A 9,365-nucleotide genomic window follows, 5' to 3' on the forward strand; every position below is an offset into this window, starting at 1 on the left:
GAGTCAAAAATAGAAAATACCTGCTGTCTTAGCAGATGTTTTACATTAGTTTTATGTATACACTGTACATAGTATATTTAAAGGGTGATTGTATGGTACGTGCTGGGGACTGGTTTGTACAAACACACCCTTGAACATCCCTGTTAATCACTGTCTTGAGAATGCAGAGATCCTATCCTTCCTCTATGTTCCCATCAAGCAGAATGTATAGAAGAAAATGTTTAGCATTCAGGGTCAGGGGCTTGGGCGTGGCCAACTTGGAGCATTTCCGTTGTTATGAAGGGAAGGCCTTGATCTCCTCGGAATGCTGGTGGTGCAAGGAGGGAAGGGCTATAGATGGTTGCTAGGCTAAGTTGCTATAGTATAAAACTTTGCTGTATATAGATCCCAACAGCGATGCTTTGTCTAGGTGGCTGCTCCTGGACTCCCTGTAGGTTGTTCCCCGCTAACTAATCTGTATCTTGCTTATTGTCTCTGGGTCTTTTCTTTGGTCTCACTGGACCATCATCCACCCTTGGCTTGGAGTCTGCTGGGGTGTGGCTGCACAGTGACTCTAAAGCAAGGTGGCCATTTACCAACTAGAGGAGTACATGTACTTCCTGGTTCCTCGGTTGGGATGGCTATCCCTGGGGATACTGCCGTGGGAAGAAATGTATTTCCGAGCCTAGTTCTGCATGTCTTCAATAGTGCAAAAGCTTAATATCATAAAGGGGGATTTGGTATTTGTAAACAACTGAAGATCATTCATCTGGAGCCATTTTAATTAAATATGATAGGTGACCATGGGAAAGAACACAATGTGTGACTGATATGGAAATAAGAGTTTGATATGAAAATGCTTATCATATTTTGCTTCTAAACTGTCACTGAAAGCAAATACCAAAAATGAACTGCATATAAATTTTGACCAATGACAGCAGTATTGGAATGAGCACGTTATGTCCCTGGCTACTTTTCTAGGAGACAATACTCATTGTATAATCTAGGAGTATATGCCAAAAGTATATTTCTTTATAGATACTTTAATGCTATGTGTTGGGCATAGTGTTCTGTGATAGTTTACCTGCTTTCTTGCTTTCTCATTAAGATCATATACACAATCTAGCAGGAGTCCTCTTTATCAAGGAAAACTATACTCCATACTTCCAAAGATTAAGAAAGTAATAGAATAGTGTAAAGTCTTTTTAAAGAGAAGAAATAAATTAACATATAATTGATTTAGAATGTGAATTAGGGCTCATTAAATTAGCATGTATGAGCATGGGAGATTTTACATAATTGCATAATTGTGATTCTTGCTTTCTAAAGTGAAGGAAATATGAAGATTTTTTTGTAGTCAACTTCAAGAAAAAGTACGTTTTTTGTTACTGTTTTAAGTCCATCATAAAACTTAATTGCTTTTCACTTGTCTTACAAATTTCTGGATGCTACTATTTTTAGAAAATTCAGAAACCTGTACTGTTTCTGCTTTCATGTATTATTTTAAATTGGTTTTAAAGTTGTTAATAATGAAAATATTTAAAATAAATAAGTATAAATTTGTTAACAATGTGCCTCTGTGCACTAAGCGTTTGACATTCGATTATTAACAAAATATTCATGTAGTGTGTAAAATTACCAGAAGTCTTTCAGATGACTTTCTTGTTTTATCTGAATTATATTGGCACCATAATCTCTACATTAAAGTTGAGGAAAATAATGCTCCACAGAGTTCAATGACTCTGCAGGTCACAAGGCCAGTTAATAAGGGAGTCTAGACTAGACTCAGGTGGAGTTCAGGATACTGGCTTCTGTTTTAGAGCATTCTTCACTGACTCCATCTACATTTTTAGAAGCTTTCTGCCTTCTTCCCACCACAACTGAGTTAATAAATTAAAAACAATCCAAGCTTGATGGTTACTTTTTATTTACTTCCTGACTCTACCTAAAAAATACTTTGATATGATGCTCAGTGTACACAAATTAAAAAAATAGAAGTAAGCCAGGAAATTGGGTGAAAAGAAAGGTGTAGAAAAAAATCAGATTTTACATGGTGTAAAATGCATGTGCTTACGCTGTGCTATCTTATAAAACTTGACAGAGTAGCAGTTGGAAATCAATATCTGAGCTTTCTAGCAATCACTGAGGGAATCCAGCCATAGTCCCTTAAACAATTTTCAGTACTCATAAGGTGAAAAACGAACCCATAGTCAAGGAGAAACACAAATATCTCTAATAGGAAAAACTAAAAAAAAAATTTTTTTCCTGTGAAAATAAGAATGCACCATACTTGCACCCAGCGATTGTCCTAACCAAAACCAAGCACCCTTGCAGACAAAGACCAAAGAAAGTTTCTTACCGAACTCAGACAATGTTATCTTATAGCCATAAAATGAATTACATCCCATTCTTGTGTTATCTCTGCTTCCTTACAATGACTAGATATACCTTGTTCCTCCAATTGTGATTTCCTGCTTCAGGAAAAAAAAAAAAAAAAGGAAATCCTTGAGATACCCAATCACTGAATTGCCTCTGTTTCCTCATAGTATCCAACCCATTCTCCTAATCTGTCCTCAGAATTGTTCAGCCTGTGCCCACACTCTGTAAGAAGAAGCTTCTCCTATCTTCCCTTTACTAAGATGCTCCTAGTGGTCCCTTGGGTGGCTTCAGGCTAAATAAAACAGCTGTGTAATTTATATTTTAAAAAAGTACTTTGTACATCTGTGTGATTACAGGTGCTTTCTTGGTATTATTTGATTAGCAAGTTTTGGTAGATGTCAAAAATATAAGACTGTTTAATGAAGTAAGACAGTATCTTCAACAATATAACCAGAGCAAATAAAATAATTTTCACGTGCCGTTTCCTTACACAACTCCTTAATTTAGGCCAGCATCATTATACCAAAGGATATATAACCACATTATTATTAATGTGGTAGAGCAAAGCAGTTTTCAGATGACCTGACCTAATCCAGATAAGCATTTGATATCTATTCCTAAAGTATTCCTTAAGAAAACTCAAGGAAACTTGATGGATCTTAGATTTATTAGCAATATTCTTTTGGAGAGTTTTTATAGTTTTAAACATGTCGGTCTTTAAAAGTTTCTCCTTATAGCTGACTTACCAACTTTTCATATAGTTATAACCTGGTAACTATCATTTCACAGTGGGCTTAAATCACACTCAGATTTTCAGTATGTACTGAGACAGGAGGATTTATTCCAAGGCCATATGATTTTTAGAGTCATAAAAACATCCCTAGAATTCCTAGATTAAAAAAAAAAATGATTTTGAAATGGAAGCCATTTGATTCCCACCATAGGGAAACAAGAGTTCTAATACCTCACTCCTGAAAAAATTCATAAGGTTGGTTTTCAACTAAAGCTTATTTTTATTTTTTGGATGATAAACCATAATATTTGCCATATTGTAGGGAGTGAAAACCGGTATAAGTTTTTTTTAACGAGTTTCCCTAACACCCAGAAATATTTCTCCTATTATTGACTGAATTTCATTTTCAAATGTAGTTAATGAATTCTAACCCTGAAGAAAGAAGTTTTTCTTATCTGAGTTAGCCATCTATAACAAAGACTTTTATTTTCATAAGAATACAACTCATATCATTGTTTTAAACAATGTTTGGGACTGTAAGTAGATGGTGAAACACCACAAAGTAAAGAAACCTTATGAAAATGTAAAGGCTTGTTAATTACCCCAAGGCTGAAGTTGAAACGGAAGTGATGGACATTTGGTTTTTAATTTTTTGGAAGAGATTCCCATTTCTCAAAACATGCTTTCTGCTTTCCATAAAACACTTGCTAGGGTTTTCCATCTGCCCATCCCTGTATCCATCCATGATGTTCTAAATATGAATTTTCTGGCTTTTAAGAACAAGTTTCAATGTCAAAGCTATTTTCTACAAACACATTCCAACGTTGTTCCAGTATCATGTTAGTGCCTTACGTATTTCTGCAACCTCTTCAGAGGGACTGTAACACAAATATGATATTCTCATTTCAGAACTGAATTCTCAAAAACATGTCTCACCTCTTTGGGCGAGAAATCTTAATCCCTGGATAAATGTTTACTTAGTCAAAACTCTATATATCAATATTAAAAGTTGGAAGTCAACCTTACCTCCAACTTTTAGAAAACAAGCTGAAATTTTTTGTTTTGGTATTAGGACGGTGTTATACCTGGGAATCCAAAAATACCCAAATGCTGTATCTGACCAAGCCACGCTTTCTGACAAACCTCTGGAGGGACACTAAGAACAAGTAACAAAGGCAACCCTTTATTGATTTCCCAACTGGAGACACAAATTCCAACGCAGTAAAACTTTGGAGCTGTTGGTTCCTCTCCCTTTCCAGAATTTCTCAGATGTAATCTGAAACAAGCTCCCATGGGAGGGCAGGAAGAGAACAAAGAAAGGGGCAGGCCACTCCAGCTTGGTAAGTGGCAGTTTTAATAAACAAAAGAACATACATGAGAAGCTTGTGCGAGACTCAGTCCTGTCCAAATCAAAAGTTTATATAAAGTTCCTTAACTGGATTCAGCCATGTATACCCTGCAGGTATCCATGCATCACTATACCACATCACTATCTCAAGGTTATGTTCTTGGAACAGCCTCTGGCTGTAGGAAAGGCAAGTGGAACCTAAATTCTAAGGACAGGGGAGGATGTGAGGATCCTCTGATCATCTGGGTCCAGCTCATAGGTCAACTGGCAGTCATATCTTTTTGATTACCTCCCCCAACAGGAACCCAGGCCAAAAAACACAGAACATCCCTTTTTCTAAACTAGCAGGTATCTGATGGCACCTGACAGCATCAAGGGGGAGGTAAGTTTGGATATTCATTCATTTGCAATATAAAAAATGCTATTTATTATAAGATTCAGTATGAAGCAGGTCTTTCCCCACAGGGTGTTGAGGGAGTGGCTATCAGGAAATGGGTAAATGGGTAATAGAGGAAGGAGCAAGGCAACAGCTGGAAAAATCAGCCAGTTGAACCAAACAGGGACAGAACGTACGTCTCAGGACTCAATTTAATGCTCACTGCACTTTGTTACTCTGCTACTTCAGAGCAAATTCTGTAAACCCTGAAGAAATTAGAATATCTTAGGAAAATACTTGAAAAAATCGCACAGCCAATTTGTCATTTTGTGGGATCTAGCATCATTTGGGGGTCTCCAGAAAAATTTTCCAGAATGTGATGATAACAGAAAAATCACCATATACGAAGTAGCTGGAGCCTCTCTCTTCAGAGTGTTTACTATATCTAGAGTAGTTTTGAATTTCTTGTAATTATTCAGATAAAATTTAATATTGTTGTTTTGTTTCCTTAAAAGGAGAAGTACTTCTTAAAGTGTTTTAAATCCTTAGAAGGATCTCTGGATTAATAATTTCTGAGAACTATTTTCCCTTTCACTAAGACTTTAGAGCACAGAATGTATTACAATAGAGTATACCATATAGGTTGTTATTTATTTGGGAAATAAAAATTGTTTGAGAGAGTATGGACCCCGAGAAACAATCTGGGGTTTTGGAGGGGAAGAGGGTGTGGGGAGAGGGTAACATGGTGATGGGTTTTGAGGAACGCATGTGCCCTGATGAGCACTGGGTGTTATAATTAACTAGTGAATCATTGAACACTACATCAAAAACTAATAAAGTACTATACAGTGACTAACAACATAATTTAAAAAATAAATAAAAAAGTAAAAAACAAACAAACAAAAAACCATTTGAAGACAATATGTTCAACAAAGTGCTCAATGACATTCAAAAAATTTTTCAAAGCAATTTGACTACCTTGAGTCATTTGATAATTCAATTTGTTGAGATAAGTGGTCTACTGAAAGTCAAAATGTTTGTGCACATAAACAGGGTATGAAAGGGTGAGAGCAAGGACTATCTATGAATTTATGCTGCTGTGCTTCATTATTGTTTCATGATGTTCAAGTGTACATGCGTGGGATTTGAGAATTCTATAGGAATATGACTGACATACATAGTATCTTGAACTTGCATACGTAAAAGGGCTTTGCATTGGCTTTTCCAGGTTTATTGTCTGGTAAATTGGCCCTTTTACCTCTTTTTTTTTTTTTTAATATTCCTGACTCTCAACGCACGTATCACCTCTGTCTGCCACCTTTTGCATTCTCTAATGTAGAGTCATTTTTTAATCAGTTCCATTTTCACAGTGGGACATGACATTTATTGGCTTGAGAACACTGACTAAATTGGAATGCAGTTCTAATATACATATAGCCACCTACAACAGTGGGATGACATGAATCTGAATAAATAAGAAATTACACAGGTCAGTCACAATAAAAGTTGGAGCTGGTAAATAAAAACACAATAATTCTCAGAAATAAAAAAGAAACAAAAAATAATGCAATAATATTCAACACAAATGAAAAGAGCAGGAAATGCATATAAAGTAGAGGTTTTGATGAAGAGGAGTTAGAAATAAAATTCTGGGATAAATTGCGCTATTTTCTCTGGAAGAGTAAATGAATGCCTGAGGAATAATATAGCTGTGCTGTCGAACTAACAGGTAAACAACTGGGGGAAGTAGATTCTTATTGTCAGTAACAGTAATAATTCAGTCTATAATCCTTAATGAATATCAAAGTTGATTAATGCTAAACAATTTTTTAAATTTAGCTGCTGAAATAAAGCATGAATATGAAGTAATCTGGAAAAATAACAAAAAAATCAAGATAGACTAAGAAATGAAGTAATAGGTGAATTTCAAACATAGCTCTAGCTTATATAAAATGTGGAAAAATTAAATCTAAAAAATTATGGATATTAAAAAGCACATGCAGGAAGCGCATATAACAAAAATATAAGGAATTAAGTAAGAGACTTAAGAGAAAGCCAGTATTCTCCCGTATACCAGAGAGCCACAGTTATGAAGAAAAGGATATAAAGAAAAAAGAAAGAAAGAAGTTGCTGAGGTCAGGGACAGAAATTTTGGGTGCAATAACTTCCACTTAGAAAAGAAAACAGTAATGTACAGAAAACCATGAACACTGTCAGAATGAACATTGTAATTTACCAATGAGCTCCATGTAACTAAATGTAATGGCCAGTTTTCTGAGCTCATTTCAACTGATCCATCATAAGTTTTAAGCAAGGTGATCATTCTTCCTTGATGCACTTTTCTCACTTGGATTCTAAGAACACCCACCATGTGCTGCTTCTCTCCTAGCTCTCTGGTTCCTCCTTCCCAGGCACTTTGGTTAATGCTCTTCTTCATCCCGACCTCTTCATGGTAAGCCAAAGCTTGCTCCTTGGTCCACATACTAGCTCTTGGTTTCATCCAGGCTGGTGACTTGCAGAACCATCTGCAGGATGATGACTTCCAGCCTAGACTTTTCGCATGAACTCCAGACTCATATATCCAATGGTTCATTTGGGTTCATCCTAGATGAATTTAATATCCAAAGCCACACTCCTGATCTTCCTTCTCTAACCTCCTTCATGTGGTTTTCCTCATTTAACTATGGGGAATTTCATCCTTGGAAGTTTCCAGGCCAAAACTTTTGGAGTCATCTTTTGTCCTCCTTTTTAGCACATATCCTTCTTATATGCCATGAGAAGTCCTTTCATTTGAACTTCAAACTATATCCAGAATTTGTCCACTTTTAAGCCTCTCTCCACAGATTTTCATCCTGATCTGAGCCACCATCAGCTGTCACTGCATTACTGCAGTAGTCTCCTAATTGGTCACCCTGCATTTATCCTTTTCTCATCATTTGTCCTCTATATAGCAGTGGAATGATCCATTTTAAACCGATACCCAAGCAGATTGTTTCTCTGCTCAGAATCCTGCAATGGCTCTTCACTATACTCAATAAAAGCTAAAGCTCATGCAAGCACCCCTCAAGCTCTATATGATTTAGCCTGCTCCCTCATTACCTTTCCAACCAGAATTTCTACACCTCTTTCCTGTTGCCAGTACCTCACAGAGCCACACTTACCTGCTTGCTTTTTCCTAAACACAGGAGGTAATGCTCTCACCTTGGAAACTTTGCTCTGGATGTTGCCTTGTTGCCTCTGCCTGGAATGCTCTTCCCTTAGCCACCTGCTTGGCCAACTTTTTTAACCCCTCAAATCTTTGCTCAAATTTCACCTTGATGAGGCTAACCTTGACCACTCCTTATATATTTTTTAATTTTTTAAAAAGATTTTATTTATTTATTTGACAGACAGAGATCAAAAGTAGGCAGAGAGGCAGGCAGAAAGAGAGGAAGGGAAACAGGCTCCCCACTGAACTGAGAGCCCGATGTGGGGCTCGATCCCAGGATGCTGGGATCATGACCTGAGCTGAAGGCAGAGGCTTTAACCCACTGAGCCACCGAGGTGCCCCTTGACCACTCCTTTTAATATTGCAACTTGACAACAGCCCATACCCCTGCCATTCAAGATTTCAAATCACCTTACTTTGTTCTGCTTTTTATTTTGTTCCTTAGCATTTATAGCTTTCTAACATGATACACAATCATTTATTATATCTGTTATTTATTGATTGTACCCTCCTGCTGAGATTTAAGAGAGTAGAGGTTTGTTTTTTTTTAAGCCTACATGAAGTCAATTTATTAATAGAACACATATATTTGAGGAGTCCTGTTCATAGAAGGTGACCACAGTGACCCCCCCCCACCCCGACTTCCTGCAGGTGCTATTGGAGGGCATGAAAATGACATCCTCAGTTCTCCTTGATCTTCATACCTGAGCAGGCAAGGGCTCTGAGGGCTGACTGGCACCCAGGCTCAGGGGGTCTTCGTTCTCTTTCTTCCTGTGGACTGGAGTTTGATGCAGAGGGCAGTGATGCCTGGCTCCTTGAATCTCTGGTCCATATTCTGGGTGGCCAACATGGCAGCATATGGAGAAGATTCACCTTGACCAGCCTTCACCTTCATCCTACCAGTTACATGGGCAGATGATTTCCTTGCTAGAAAGATCTGTGCCAGAGATAAAAGTGTCATTGAAAGATACAAAGGTGTGGCAGACACAAAATACTTTTTCTCTTATGGCCACCTGAGGTCCAAGGCAGATGATCAGTTCTTTCTCTTTTCTCTTTTCTTTCCCCTTGCACAGTGCTATTTCTGTATTCTGTACATCTTCTCCAGACTCCATCACCAGAAAAAGAGAGAGTAGAGGGTTTTGACAGTTTTGTTCCCTAACATACCAAAGCACAATGGATTGAATTACTAGCTGAATCAAATGAACTTATCTCATATAATGAACTTTCAGGGTTATAATCTATGCACATATATTTTTAATACCATTGGAGATGCCTCAAAACATCCTTCAAGGGGCACCTGGGTGGCTCAGTGGTTGAAAACCTCTGCCTTCGGCTCAGGTCA

General features: G+C 37.4%; 1 pseudogene; it reads right to left on the reverse strand.

Annotated features, from left to right (window-relative positions):
- Positions 1–8,586: 8,586 nt before the first annotated feature.
- LOC111148858 lies at positions 8,587–9,135 on the reverse strand (annotated as a pseudogene).
- Between the last annotated feature and the right edge of the window lie 230 nt (positions 9,136–9,365).

Source organism: Enhydra lutris, unplaced genomic scaffold (assembly GCF_002288905.1).
Source record: "Enhydra lutris kenyoni isolate GAN:26980312 unplaced genomic scaffold, ASM228890v2 scaffoldscaffold21, whole genome shotgun sequence".
NCBI classification, from domain to species: Eukaryota; Metazoa; Chordata; class Mammalia; order Carnivora; family Mustelidae; genus Enhydra; species Enhydra lutris.